General features: G+C 40.8%; 1 long non-coding RNA gene across 1 annotated transcript in view; it reads right to left on the bottom strand.

Annotated features, from left to right (window-relative positions):
• LOC108702603 overlaps nt 1-12,658 on the bottom strand; it is a 60,683-nt gene that overhangs the window by 18,734 nt on the left and 29,291 nt on the right. Inside the window, exon 2 of the long non-coding RNA XR_001933316.2 lies at nt 11,855-11,999. This is a non-coding gene — a long non-coding RNA (uncharacterized LOC108702603). The remainder of the gene's footprint in view (nt 1-11,854; nt 12,000-12,658) is intronic.

Here is a 12,658-nt window from a genome sequence, read left to right as displayed (position 1 = left end):
TTAAGGACAATATCAGCAGCTTTAATCTGTCAGTGTATGGCCACCTGTAATTAAGCAAGTAAGTTTATTATTAATTAGCGCCTGCAGGGGAATAAGCCTGTCCCATGTTATTTAAAAAGAAATCTACACGTCTTTGGAAGCTGCTAAAAATAATGTTTTCAATTTTCTGACAGGCTGTAAAATACAGAGTATAAAGCAGCTGTTTTTCATTTCAGCTCAGTAGAGGTATTTAGCCAGCACTGTAACCCAGTGACCTGAAGTAAACAAGGGTGATATATGGTGTTGGATAGAAAAAGTGCATGTTATACCTTTCTGTCTGCAGCTGGTGTGCGTCAAGTTACTGGTTTTCTGTGGCAAACATCAAGCATAATTGAGGTTCTTGTGTAAAGCAATATTACACATCCTTACAGAGCTCCCATCTCATCTAAAGTCACACTGGACAGGTGGCTACACAACTTGCCTGTACAATCCTGAAGAACTGTCTTGACTGGAGCACCTTTTGGTCATAATGGAAGTACTCCATAGCCCCAAGGTGCCAAATTAGGGACACCCCAAAAATGCCCTGCGTATCAACATCCTTAGAAGATCTCAATCTTGTCTGGTCACTAAAATCCCCCAAGGGACAAAATTGTTCTGGCCACCGACGTTCTGGGCCATATCAGGCTGATCTGATCATTTGGCCCTTAGGTCAAAATCTCGATCGTGAAGGGCTCCTATACTCCTACGGAGGTACGTCAGGAGAGACCTACATCAGTGCCCACACGCAATCTGTTGAGATTTTCAAACCTGCCCGATGGGTATCTACCAAACTTTTTGTCAGATATCTATTGGACAGGCCAACTGGTAGGGTTCTTGAATTTTGTCTGAAGGGATCGAATTGGCAGCTTAAAGGGCATGTAAAGGCAAAAAAATAAAATCCCATTTTTACTTTCTTTAATGAAAAAGAACCCTACCTCCAATAAACCTTATTTTACTGCTGTGGATAGGAATTTACTGCTGTGGATAGGAATTGTCAGACAGTTCTTAACTGCTCTGCAGGGAAACAATCATACTTATGAACAGCAGGGGGAGCCCCGCCTTACTTCCCAGCCATGCAGAACTCAAGCAGCTTTGTTTGTTTCCCTGTAGAGCAGTCAGCGACTGTATAGAGATTTGTATTGGATTCAATTTTTGCCTTTACATCCCCTTTACTGTTTCCAACTCCAGCTGCAGGGACAAAGATCATGGAGCCAGATTTAAACAGATAAACTGGGATTCTATTTGGAGGATTATTTTGCTGCAGCCACTGGTTCTGCAGAGTTGGAGAAAGTTTGTATTAAACAATACAAAAACTATAAAATCCACATTAGATTACATGACAACACAGGACCCAGTGCTGTCTGTATATTCTGATTATTAATCAGTCTTGCTGTATCGGCTTCTGGCAGATATTATTTGACTTGTGCTGTTTTGATCATTTATGACGATCCCTAAGCAGCCCAGATCACACTGAGCATGTGCACAGTCTTGGTCTTGCAAAGATGTTTAACAAAGTTACAAGGTGGTGACCCCCTGTGGCCAACTTTGAAAGCATAAATCATTTGTTTGATTAGGCTTGTGGTGCAGTAAGTTCATGTTTATGTTTAGTATATAAAATACAGCATTTCTAGCCTTATTCTATCTTAGACTTTACTTCCCCTTTAAAACTGCCAACGTTAGGCCGGTTTTACCATTTCCTGAAACAAGTCAAAAGCTTCATTTGCTTCACCAGCCCCAGAAACCAGATTATTTTCCATATACATACCGTGGAATAAGACAAAAGTTGCAAATGCATAGATCTGAAATCAACAGAATGCCATGAATCTCCTGCTTGCGGCACTTTCTTTAAATGTTTTTTTTTTCAGCGCCTTCACCATTTTGATCGATGAGATGATTGAAAATTGTCAGGGTATAATTATAATCTGCATTGTTAATGCCTCTGATGTTATTTCGGAGGGGTCACTAATGCTTTAATGCTATTATATATTTTTAATTGATGAATTATTCATTTCATAGGAAAAATGAAATGACAATTATGTTTTCTGCTAAAAACTGCAATTTTTCATTATGATTGTCTTAAAAAAAAAAAAAAAAGGCCTAAATGAATCTCTCCACTTAACGATACAGAGGGGGAGAAAACAAGGTACAGACGCAGTTTCAACAATTATATGTTCGAGAGTCTTTGAAAGAACAATGAGATAGTGGCACTTATGGAGAAGGCTGCAGTTTGTAGCCAAGTTGTGATGCACATATTATATATGATGTCAACAGGACGGGCACCTTGCTTGAAACATACTTAAAACCCATAGAATTTGCTTTCAGGTTTGACTGTGGCCTTAGAATGATGTATGCATTTGTTATATTAACTTAATGCTTCTCATGTATATTTTTGTTTCCCTTAGACAGTACAGTATGAGGGTATAGCTTATTGTGTGCCCAGAACATTCCTTCTCTGTATATTTGTATTTATAAATATGGGAAGGAGGTGCCATATTGTTTCCCTTAGACAGTACAGTATGAGGGTATAGCTTATTGTGTGCCCAGAACATTCCTTCTCTGTATATTTGTATTTATACATATGGGAAGGAGGTGCCATATTGTTTCCCTTAGACAGTACAGTATGAGGGTATAGCTTATTGTGTGCCCAGAACATTCCTTCTCTGTATATTTGTATTTATACATATGGGAAGGAGGTGCCATATTGTTTCCCTTAGACAGTACAGTATGAGGGTATAGCTTATTGTGTGCCCAGAACATTCCTTCTCTGTATATTTGTATTTATACATATGGGAAGGAGGTGCCATGTTGTTTCCCTTAGACAGTACAGTATGAGGGTATAGCTTATTGTGTGCCCAGAACATTCCTTCTCTGTATATTTGTATTTATACATATGGGAAGGAGGTGCCATATTGTTTCCCTTAGACAGTACAGTATGAGGGTATAGCTTATTGTGTGCCCAGAACATTCCTTCTCTGTATATTTGTATTTATACATATGGGAAGGAGGTGCCATATTGTTTCCCTTAGACAGTACAGTATGAGGGTATAGCTTATTGTGTGCCCAGAACATTCCTTCTCTGTATATTTGTATTTATACATATGGGAAGGAGGTGCCATATTGTTTCCCTTAGACAGTACAGTATGAGGGTATAGCTTATTGTGTGCCCAGAACATTCCTTCTCTGTATATTTGTATTTATACATATGGGAAGGAGGTGCCATATTGTTTCCCTTAGGCAGTACAGTATGAGGGTATAGCTTATTGTGTGCCCAGAACATTCCTTCTCTGTATATTTGTATTTATACATATGGGAAGGAGGTGCCATATTGTTTCCCTTAGGCAGTACAGTATGAGGGTATAGCTTATTGTGTGCCCAGAACATTCCTTCTCTGTTTATTTGTATTTATACATATGGGAAGGAGGTTCCATATTGTTTCCCTTAGACAGTACAGTATGAGGGTATAGCTTATTGTGTGCCCAGAACATTCCTTCTCTGTATATTTGTATTTATACATATGGGAAGGAGGTGCCATATTGTTTCCCTTAGACAGTACAGTATGAGGGTATAGCTTATTGTGTGCCCAGAACATTCCTTCTCTGTATATTTGTATTTATACATATGGGAAGGAGGTGCCATATTGTTTCCCTTAGACAGTACAGTATGAGGGTATAGTTTATTGTGTGCCCAGAACATTCCTTCTCTGTATATTTGTATTTATACATATGGGAAGGAGGTGCCATATTGTTTCCCTTAGGCAGTACAGTATGAGGGTATAGCTTATTGTGTGCCCAGAACATTCCTTCTCTGTTTATTTGTATTTATACATATGGGAAAGAGGTGCCATATTATTTCTCTTAGGCAGTACAGTATGAGGGTATAGCTTATTGTGTGCCCAGAACATTCCTTCTCTGTATATTTGTATTTATACATATGGGAGGTGCCATATTGTTTCTCTTAGACAGTACAGTATGAAGGTATAGCTTATTGTGTGCCCAGAACATTCCTTCTCTGTATATTTGTATTTATACATATGGGAAGGAGGTGCCATATTGTTTCCCTTAGACAGTACAGTATGAGGGTATAGCTTATTGTGTGCCCAGAACATTCCTTCTCTGTATATTTGTATTTATACATATGGGAAGGAGGTGCCATATTGTTTCCCTTAGACAGTACAGTATGAGGGTATAGTTTATTGTGTGCCCAGAACATTCCTTCCATGTATATTTGTATTTATACATATGGGAAGGAGGTGCCATATTGTTTCCCTTAGGCAGTACAGTATGAGGGTATAGCTTATTGTGTGCCCAGAACATTCCTTCTCTGTATATTTGTATTTATACATATGGGAAGGAGGTGCCATATTGTTTCCCTTAGACAGTACAGTATGAGGGTATAGCTTATTGTGTGCCCAGAACATTCCTTCTCTGTATATTTGTATTTATACATATGGGAAGGAGGTGCCATATTGTTTCCCTTAGACAGTACAGTATGAGGGTATAGTTTATTGTGTGCCCAGAACATTCCTTCCATGTATATTTGTATTTATACATATGGGAAGGAGGTGCCATATTGTTTCCCTTAGGCAGTACAGTATGAGGGTATAGCTTATTGTGTGCCCAGAACATTCCTTCTCTGTATATTTGTATTTATACATATGGGAAGGAGGTGCCATATTGTTTCCCTTAGGCAGTACAGTATGAGGGTATAGCTTATTGTGTGCCCAGAACATTCCTTCTCTGTTTATTTGTATTTATACATATGGGAAAGAGGTGCCATATTATTTCTCTTAGGCAGTACAGTATGAGGGTATAGCTTATTGTGTGCCCAGAACATTCCTTCTCTGTATATTTGTATTTATACATATGGGAGGTGCCATATTGTTTCCCTTAGACAGTACAGTATGAGGGTATAGCTTATTGTGTGCCCAGAACATTCCTTCTCTGTGTATTTATATTTAGAGATAGATTTAAGTTGCCAGACTGTAAATAAAAAAATGCCACCCTATTCTGTAATTGCTAGTGAACCTCTCAGACTGATGCAAATTGACCTTGATGACTTTACCAAAAGCACTAATTATTTTTGTAAAGGAAAAAAAAAAGAATAGATTTTAACGAGATTTATACATTATGCAGATTTCCAATTTGCTTTTAGACTAATAACTTTGCTTCTGTTCTGCACCGAGCCCGATTCCTATTACTCTTAAAAGTGATTTTCATGGTCTCATCCAAATGTTTCAATTACGTTGAAAGTAGATAGATCTCTATACTTTTCTTTTTAAAGTGTTAAAGGCAGCCGTGATATACAGCTCTCTAAAACGTTGCTATTGTCCTGATGTATTTTTCAGGGGAATATTCGTTGCTGCACCTCTTGCAGGAAATAAAGCAACCTTTAAATATAATACTGCCCTCTAGAGAAATTTCCTTTTGTTCTTCTCAACAGTGCGCCGAGGTCCTATTGTCCGCTACATCCATTGATGAAAGTTAAGCCGCTTTTGATATATTACTGCAGGGGTCTTTGCCTCTCACAATCAAAAGGTTCTCAGAAAAGCTTGCTCTGCCTCGTACGACAATAAACCGCCCCGAAATGTTCCAGAATCATCGTAACAATTGAAATAAAAAATTAAAAGACAACAGGGAGAGAGAGAGAGAGGAAAGGACATGCTTAGGTTACATTATCTGTTGTTGCCCGAATCAGCAACATATGCTCAGATATGATACTTATGTCCCCTGCCGGGACAAACACAAATTGAGGTGATCGAGGCAGTGCAATTCCAATTTCTCTATGTATTATTGCTTCCATAACGGAGTCACACACCAGCCATTGTAGGTAAGATATGTGTGTGATTGTGGCAGGGGTGGGATGATAAAAACAGTAGGACATGATGAAAAAAGTAGGGCAAGGTGATGAAACTAGGGAAAGGTATAGACAGTAGAACAAGACCAAGATGGAGACCGTAGGACAAGATGGAGACACTAGGGCAAGGTGATGAAACTAGGGAAAGATGTAGACAGTAGAACAAGACCAAGATGGAGACAGTAGAACAAGATGGAGACCGTAGGACAAGATGAAGACATTAGGGCAAGGTGATGAAACTAGGGAAAGGGGTTGCACAAGACCAACATGGAAACAGTAGGGTAAGGCAATGATAGTAGGGCAGAATGGTGACAGTAAAACAAGATGGAGACCGTAAACAAGACAGAGAATGTAGGATGAGACGATGATAGTAGGGCAAGAAGGAGACCGTAGGGTATGGTGTTGTATGTAGGGCAAGATGCATACCTTAGGGCAAGATGATGATAGTAAGGTAAGTTGGAGACAGTAAGGTAAGTTGGAGACAATAGGGCTAAATGGAGACAATAGGGTAAGATGATGATAGTAGGACAAGATGGAGACAGTAGGGTAAGGCAATGATAGTAGGGCAAGTTGGATACCGTAGGGTAAGGCGTTGATAGTAGGGCAAAATAGAGACCATAGGGTAAGATGGAAACCCTAGGGTAAGGCAATGATAGTAGGGCAACATGGAAGCAGTAGGGTAAGATGGAGGCAGTGGAGCATGCTAGAGATTGTAGGGTTAGGTGATGATAGTAGGGCAAGATGGAGACAGTAGGTTTAGGTGATGATAGTAGGGCAAGATGGAGGCAGTGGAGCATGCTAGAGATTTTATGGTTAGGTGATGAAAGTAGGGCAAGATGGAGACAGTAGGGTTAGGTGATGATAGTAGGGCAAGATGGAGACAGTAGGGTTAGGTGATGATAGTAGGGCAAGATGGAGACAGTAGGGTTAGGTAATGATAGTAGGGCAAGATGGAGAAAGTAGAACAAATGGAGATCGTAGGTCAAGACTATTTTTTATCATTTAGCTTGGTGTGCTTTTCTCTCTGCCTCTTCCTTAAAGCAGGATAGGCAGGGTAAGCTTCCTGACAAGTCAAAGTATGAGAAGGGTCAAAACCACAATCCGGTGGTACAGGACCACTACCCTGATCCTGCAGCACTGCTAATAAAGAGAAGGGAATTTAGGATAGTTTCAAGTGTGTAACAAATAAGAGAAATATTATAGTAACATAATTAATCTAATTAGTAATAATGCAATAAATATTAATATGGGATCAAATTTCTGATACTAAACTCTATAGTTAGTATAGATATGGGTATATAGAATTTAATTAAAAGTAGGGAGGGGTGTGTGTATGGGGCTGGGTTTTCATTTGGAGGGGTTGAACTTGATGGACTTTGTCTTATTTCAACCCAATTTAACTATGTAACTATGTAAATTGTGCAGAACTTTGTCAATATATTTAAAAAATTATTTTGATGCTGCATTAATTCATACAGCCCATAAAACAGTTTGAGCATAATTTGAGGTCATTTCAGAAATGTCTGCCTGCCCTCCCCACCTGAACCTTCACCTCCTGGCAGTTCCTGGGGTTCCCTTGGGTTTACACCCCTTTAAACACTGCGTCACCATTACAGACCCTACGAGTTAAATGATTGCAGCCCTTGCACTCTCGATGAAGGTTATAATAAAGGTACACGTATATCATGTCGTGTATTTATAACTGATGACACCACGGGATTATTTAGGGAACATCATCAGAGTCTGCAAGAATTGCCAGACATATGTAGGACAACAAAAAGAACCACGGGGATAGAAAATTGAATGTGGAGGTGATCATTTGATATATTTGTCTCGTTGTCAGGGGATAAGTCAAGGGTTTGGTGCCAATGGAATGATTATTTCGGGGACAAGGTGTGACGTGCCCATTACTTTGATCACACTAATTATTTGCTGCTGCAGTTTACATGCAATTAAATCTCATAATCGAAAGGGAACCGGTCGGTTGGTGGAAAATAGTTGCTCATTGAGTTTCACATGTGCAGTGGTGCATTTAGTTGGCTCATGTATTTATTTTACTTGCCTGCTCAAAGCAATATCAGAAAGAGAGTCCGGACAGCTTGATAGATAGGCTTTACAGCCCTGATATGGGAATGATAAACAGTATTATATAACTAGTGACCTAAAATAAATACTCTGATCTGTTTTATAAATTTGTATGGGGTTAAAGCAATATGTGTTGATAATAACAAGCAAACCACCCTAACAAGGAGATTTCAGGCAACTTCGGAAAACGAAGCGAGTGCCATTTTTTCGGAAAACGAAGCGAGTGCGATTTTTCATTCAATCTCCCCCAACTGCCTGGCGCTTGGTAAAATGAAAAATCGCCTGTGGCAATGCATTTCCGGCGTTTCACGAGGAAACTTCGGGAGGCTTCCAAAATCGAAGCGCCGTGAGTGCATTGCCGCAGACTTTTTTTGATTTTACCAGGAGGAAGGCAGCTCAGGGAGATTAGTCCCAAAGCCCCAAAGAAGAGGCGATTAGTCGCCAGGCGACTAAATCTCCCCGAGATTCGGTGACTAATCGCGTCTTCTTCGGGACGACAATCTGCCGAACTGCCTTCCACCTGCGGCAATGCACTCGTGAGGCAACTTCGGAAATCGAAGCATAGCAAGTGCATTGTCGACGCGGGGAGATTGTCGCCCCGAAAAAGAGGCGATTAGTCACCAGGCGACTAAATCTCCCCGAATCTGCCCGTGTGCTAAAGCCCTAAGAGTTCAACCAGAGGTAGAAAAGTGACTGAAGGCTTATTTGGTCAGCGTTTGAGACATTACTTCAATCTGTACCCAGAGTCGCCTTTTATCGAAACCTCCTCTTCTTAGAGACCATTGTTTTGTCAGATCCGATGGCGCAGCGCTGGGGAATGAAGATGCTCTAGATGAGATCAAGTAAATATTGATCACGGGGAATGAAAAAAAAAAAAAAACAACAACGCTCAGTGTGATATATTGCAGTCGTGGCTCCGGTTAGAATTAAGACTTGATTTGGAATTACTGGAAAATGACTTCACTTAGAGAGGTTGCCTTACGAAAATTTCAACAGTTCATCTTAAGAAAGCACTTTTAATGGAAAAAAAATTTCAGCTACAAAGTTATCTGACTTGCAATGACTACATTTCTATTTCTGTAGTAGATATGAGAGCAGAGCAGACAGTAACCCTTCCAACACTTTCCTCTTGTCTCTGTCCTTATATATTAGGTACCTATCTAGTGTTACCAATCCCTATTTCTGTAGGGAAATGAGAGCAGAGCAGACAGTAACCCTTCCAATACTTTCCTCTTGTCTCTGTCCTTATATATTAGGTACCTATCTAGTGCTACCAATCCCTATTTCTGTAGGGAAATGAGAGCAGAGCAGACAGTAACCCTTCCAATACTTTCCTCTTGTCTCTGTCCTTATATATTAGGTACCTATCTAGTGCTACCAATCCCTATTTCTGTAGGGAAACAAGCCTATAAATGAGTGTATTAGTGAGTGTTTAATATGGTTACACACACTGCGCAGTACATCTCCCACTCTGTATAGCACCCATCTGCACATCAGACTATGCTTTAAAGACCTGCCACTCAAATTTCACCTTCAAGGCTCTGATGAATGGGGCGACAGATAAAGGCTAATTGGCAGACTGAATCCTCTGGTTTTTGATGACACAGTGGAAACAATGAGAGACAGGAGGCACCAAAGAGAAGTTTAGAGAGAATAATAAAGGCAATAAATATACATTTTAGGCCACAAGACAGCACATCCAAAATAAGAGCAATTTAAAAAGGAGAGAGGGGAAAAAGCGGAAGGAGCAAAAGCAAAGCTAATTAAATTGGAACAAACAAACGGCGCTCGCGGGAAGGATCTTCAAAGTAAATATCAGTTCAGTGGCTGATCACCTGGCACAGTAGCAGTTTCATGTGCACATATTGGCATTTTCCATTGTCTTAAAGGCTTAAACGAGATAGAATAAAGGAAGAAGTGCTAAATTATTGTATATGTATGTGTGAGGACTAGATATGTGGCTTTTTCTTTGAAGTTTGAACATCTATATGCCTGTGCATCTATTTTTTCACCTGGTTTTGCCGCGAAAATGACGCCCATAGACCTGTATGGCGTCATAAAATTTTCACAGTGCAACAAAAATGTTTTGACGCCCATAGACTTTAACAGGCGTCTGCAACATTTCGCCGGCTGCGAATTTTTGGCGAAACGAAATGGGTCAAATTCGGCCATCCCTAGGTAACCTGCAAAGCATTGCCGCCTGAGGCCAGACACTAAATTTACCTTGTGGCAGCAGCTCCCCAAGTCAACCTGAAGTTCCATGATAATTAGAAGTCACTTTGGTGTTCCATGACCATTAGAAGTTACATTGGCATTCCATGACCATTAGAAGTGATCTTGGAGTGTCCATGACCATTAGAAGTCACCTTGGAATTCTGTGTTCATTGGAAGTCACCTTGGCATTCCATGACAATTAGAAGCCACCTTGGAGTGTCCATGACCATTACAAGTCATCATGGCTTTCCTTCACCATTAGAAATTACTTTGGCATTCTGTGACCATTAGAAGTCATCTTGGCATTCCATGACCAATAGAAGTCACCTTAGTGTTCCATGACAATTAGAAGCCACCTTGGCATTCCATGACCCTTACAAAGTCACCTTGGCAATCCATGGCCATTGAAAGTCCATTTGGTGGTCATGAAACTCTTCAGTGTTTTCTAATAGCATCAGCCCTCCCACCCACACGTGTGTGCATGCACACATACCTTTTCCAGACATGTTAGGGATGCAACCGGGTTCAGGGAGGGAGTTGAGAATAAGGAGTACAGGGAGCAGGTCTGGGTGGGGGGCCAAAAATAGCCAGGCCCACCATTTTTTTCCCGGTGTCCCGCTGGCCCAGTCTGACCCTGAATAGCATTATATTTAAAAAAAGAATGTACATGGCATTGTGGTACAGTGGAAAATTCCAGTCTGGGAGCCTTGCAGTGTTGGACTGGGACACCAGGGGCCCACCCAAACACCTTAGACCAGGGGCCCACCAAAGAACCATAACCAGGGGCCCACTCTCAGTACTATTATTCTTCTTCTCCTCACTCAACCGCTATTCTCCTAGTCTCTTTTCTTTACATACTATAATCTATTATTCCATCTATTTAGCCTCTGTTCTCAAGGAAATAGGAAATGGCCATGAAAGAGGCCAAATATTTAGCAGCACAAGGCCCCCCTGACACCTGGGCCCACCGGGAGTTTTCCTGGTATCCTGGTGGGCCAGTCCAACACTGGAGTTTGTATGCTTGCCTGGATTTCCCATACATCCTGGTAGGTTAATTGGCTTCTGATGATATTGATGTGTTCCTAAAATAGGTTCCACTGGGGTCGGGACTGATGTAAATGTTATTATGCTCTGTTAATCACTGTGTAATATGTCAGAATTTTATAAGTACAGCAAACCAGTGTTTGACTGGGTCTCCTATGCCCCACCAGAGCCCCCGACACCCTGGGCCTACTCTTAGCAATTTGATATAGATTGTGGCAAATGGTTCATATATTTATATAATGTATTTATTAGGGATGCACCGAATTCACTATTTTGGATTCAGCAGAACCCCCGAATCCTTCGTGAAAGATTGCATATGCAAATTAGGGTTGGGAGGGGATGGGAAGGGGTAAACATTTTTTACTTCCTTGTTTTGTGATAAAAAGTCACACGATTTCCCTCCCTGCCCCTAATTTGCATATGCAAATTAGAATTCTGTTTGGCCTGGCAGAAGGATTCGGCCACATGTGAATCTAGCTGAAAAAGGCCCAATCCTGGCCGAACCGAATCCTGGATTCGGTGCATCCCTAGTTTTTATATAGGCCCATGCTGAAATAAAAATGGGCTGATGGAATTCTCTATAAGGGGGCATGCTGGGAGATTTATTGCTAAAAGCGATCACATTAAACGATGATCTTACCTGTATCTGCTTCTCATCCTTCTCAGACCAGATGATCTTTCCATCATTCGCACTGTCAATAATCGAAGCAGCGAGGGGAATGTATCCCTGACACTCGACTTACTGGAGAGGCCCGGGGGGCAATGAGAAAAGACAGGTGCAGAAACTGAAATACAAACAGAACGGGGGAAATCAATGCAGCTGAACGGATAATGTAAAACGCAGTGTTGTAAATGAAGACAATGAGAGAATGAATCCAGCCACAGACACTGGCTGTTTGCTCCGGCCAATCAAAATCCTCCAGGGCCTCAAACGATACCCCGAATCTAACGATAAAATTCTAAGCAATTCTTCAATATATATTCATCATACATTATTTGTAAATGTTCTGCTCTCTGCTCATTCTGACTGCGGAAACTATGTAGCAGAAGCCAGGTAATTAATAGGTGCGTAGTCAGACAGATATGATGTTCCATTGTAATTACGTGTAATCCCTTAAATCTGTAATGAATGTATATTTTCTTTCATAAGGCAAATATTTTTTAATTAACAGACCTATACCCGCTCCCGAAACTTCTATTTGCAACTCGCAGGTTTTTGCGGGTGACCGGCGGGTACCTACTCTACTATAAGGAGTGACACCATCACCAGATGAGATTGCCTGATCCCATGGCGACGGCAGAGAAGGTTGGTGAGTGAGTTATGCACACACGGACAAAGAAGTGGGACTCAAGTTCTTATAACCATTTGTGTCTTTGATTTATTGGGGTTCTAAAAAGAAAATGAATGCAAATTTAATTAGGGTGCTCCTAATCCTGTGTTTTT

The sequence above is a fragment of the Xenopus laevis genome, chromosome 9_10S (assembly GCF_017654675.1).
Source record: "Xenopus laevis strain J_2021 chromosome 9_10S, Xenopus_laevis_v10.1, whole genome shotgun sequence".
NCBI classification, from domain to species: domain Eukaryota; kingdom Metazoa; phylum Chordata; class Amphibia; order Anura; family Pipidae; genus Xenopus; species Xenopus laevis.
Note: the sequence above shows the minus strand (reverse complement) of the source record. Positions and strands in the feature narration are given on the sequence as shown.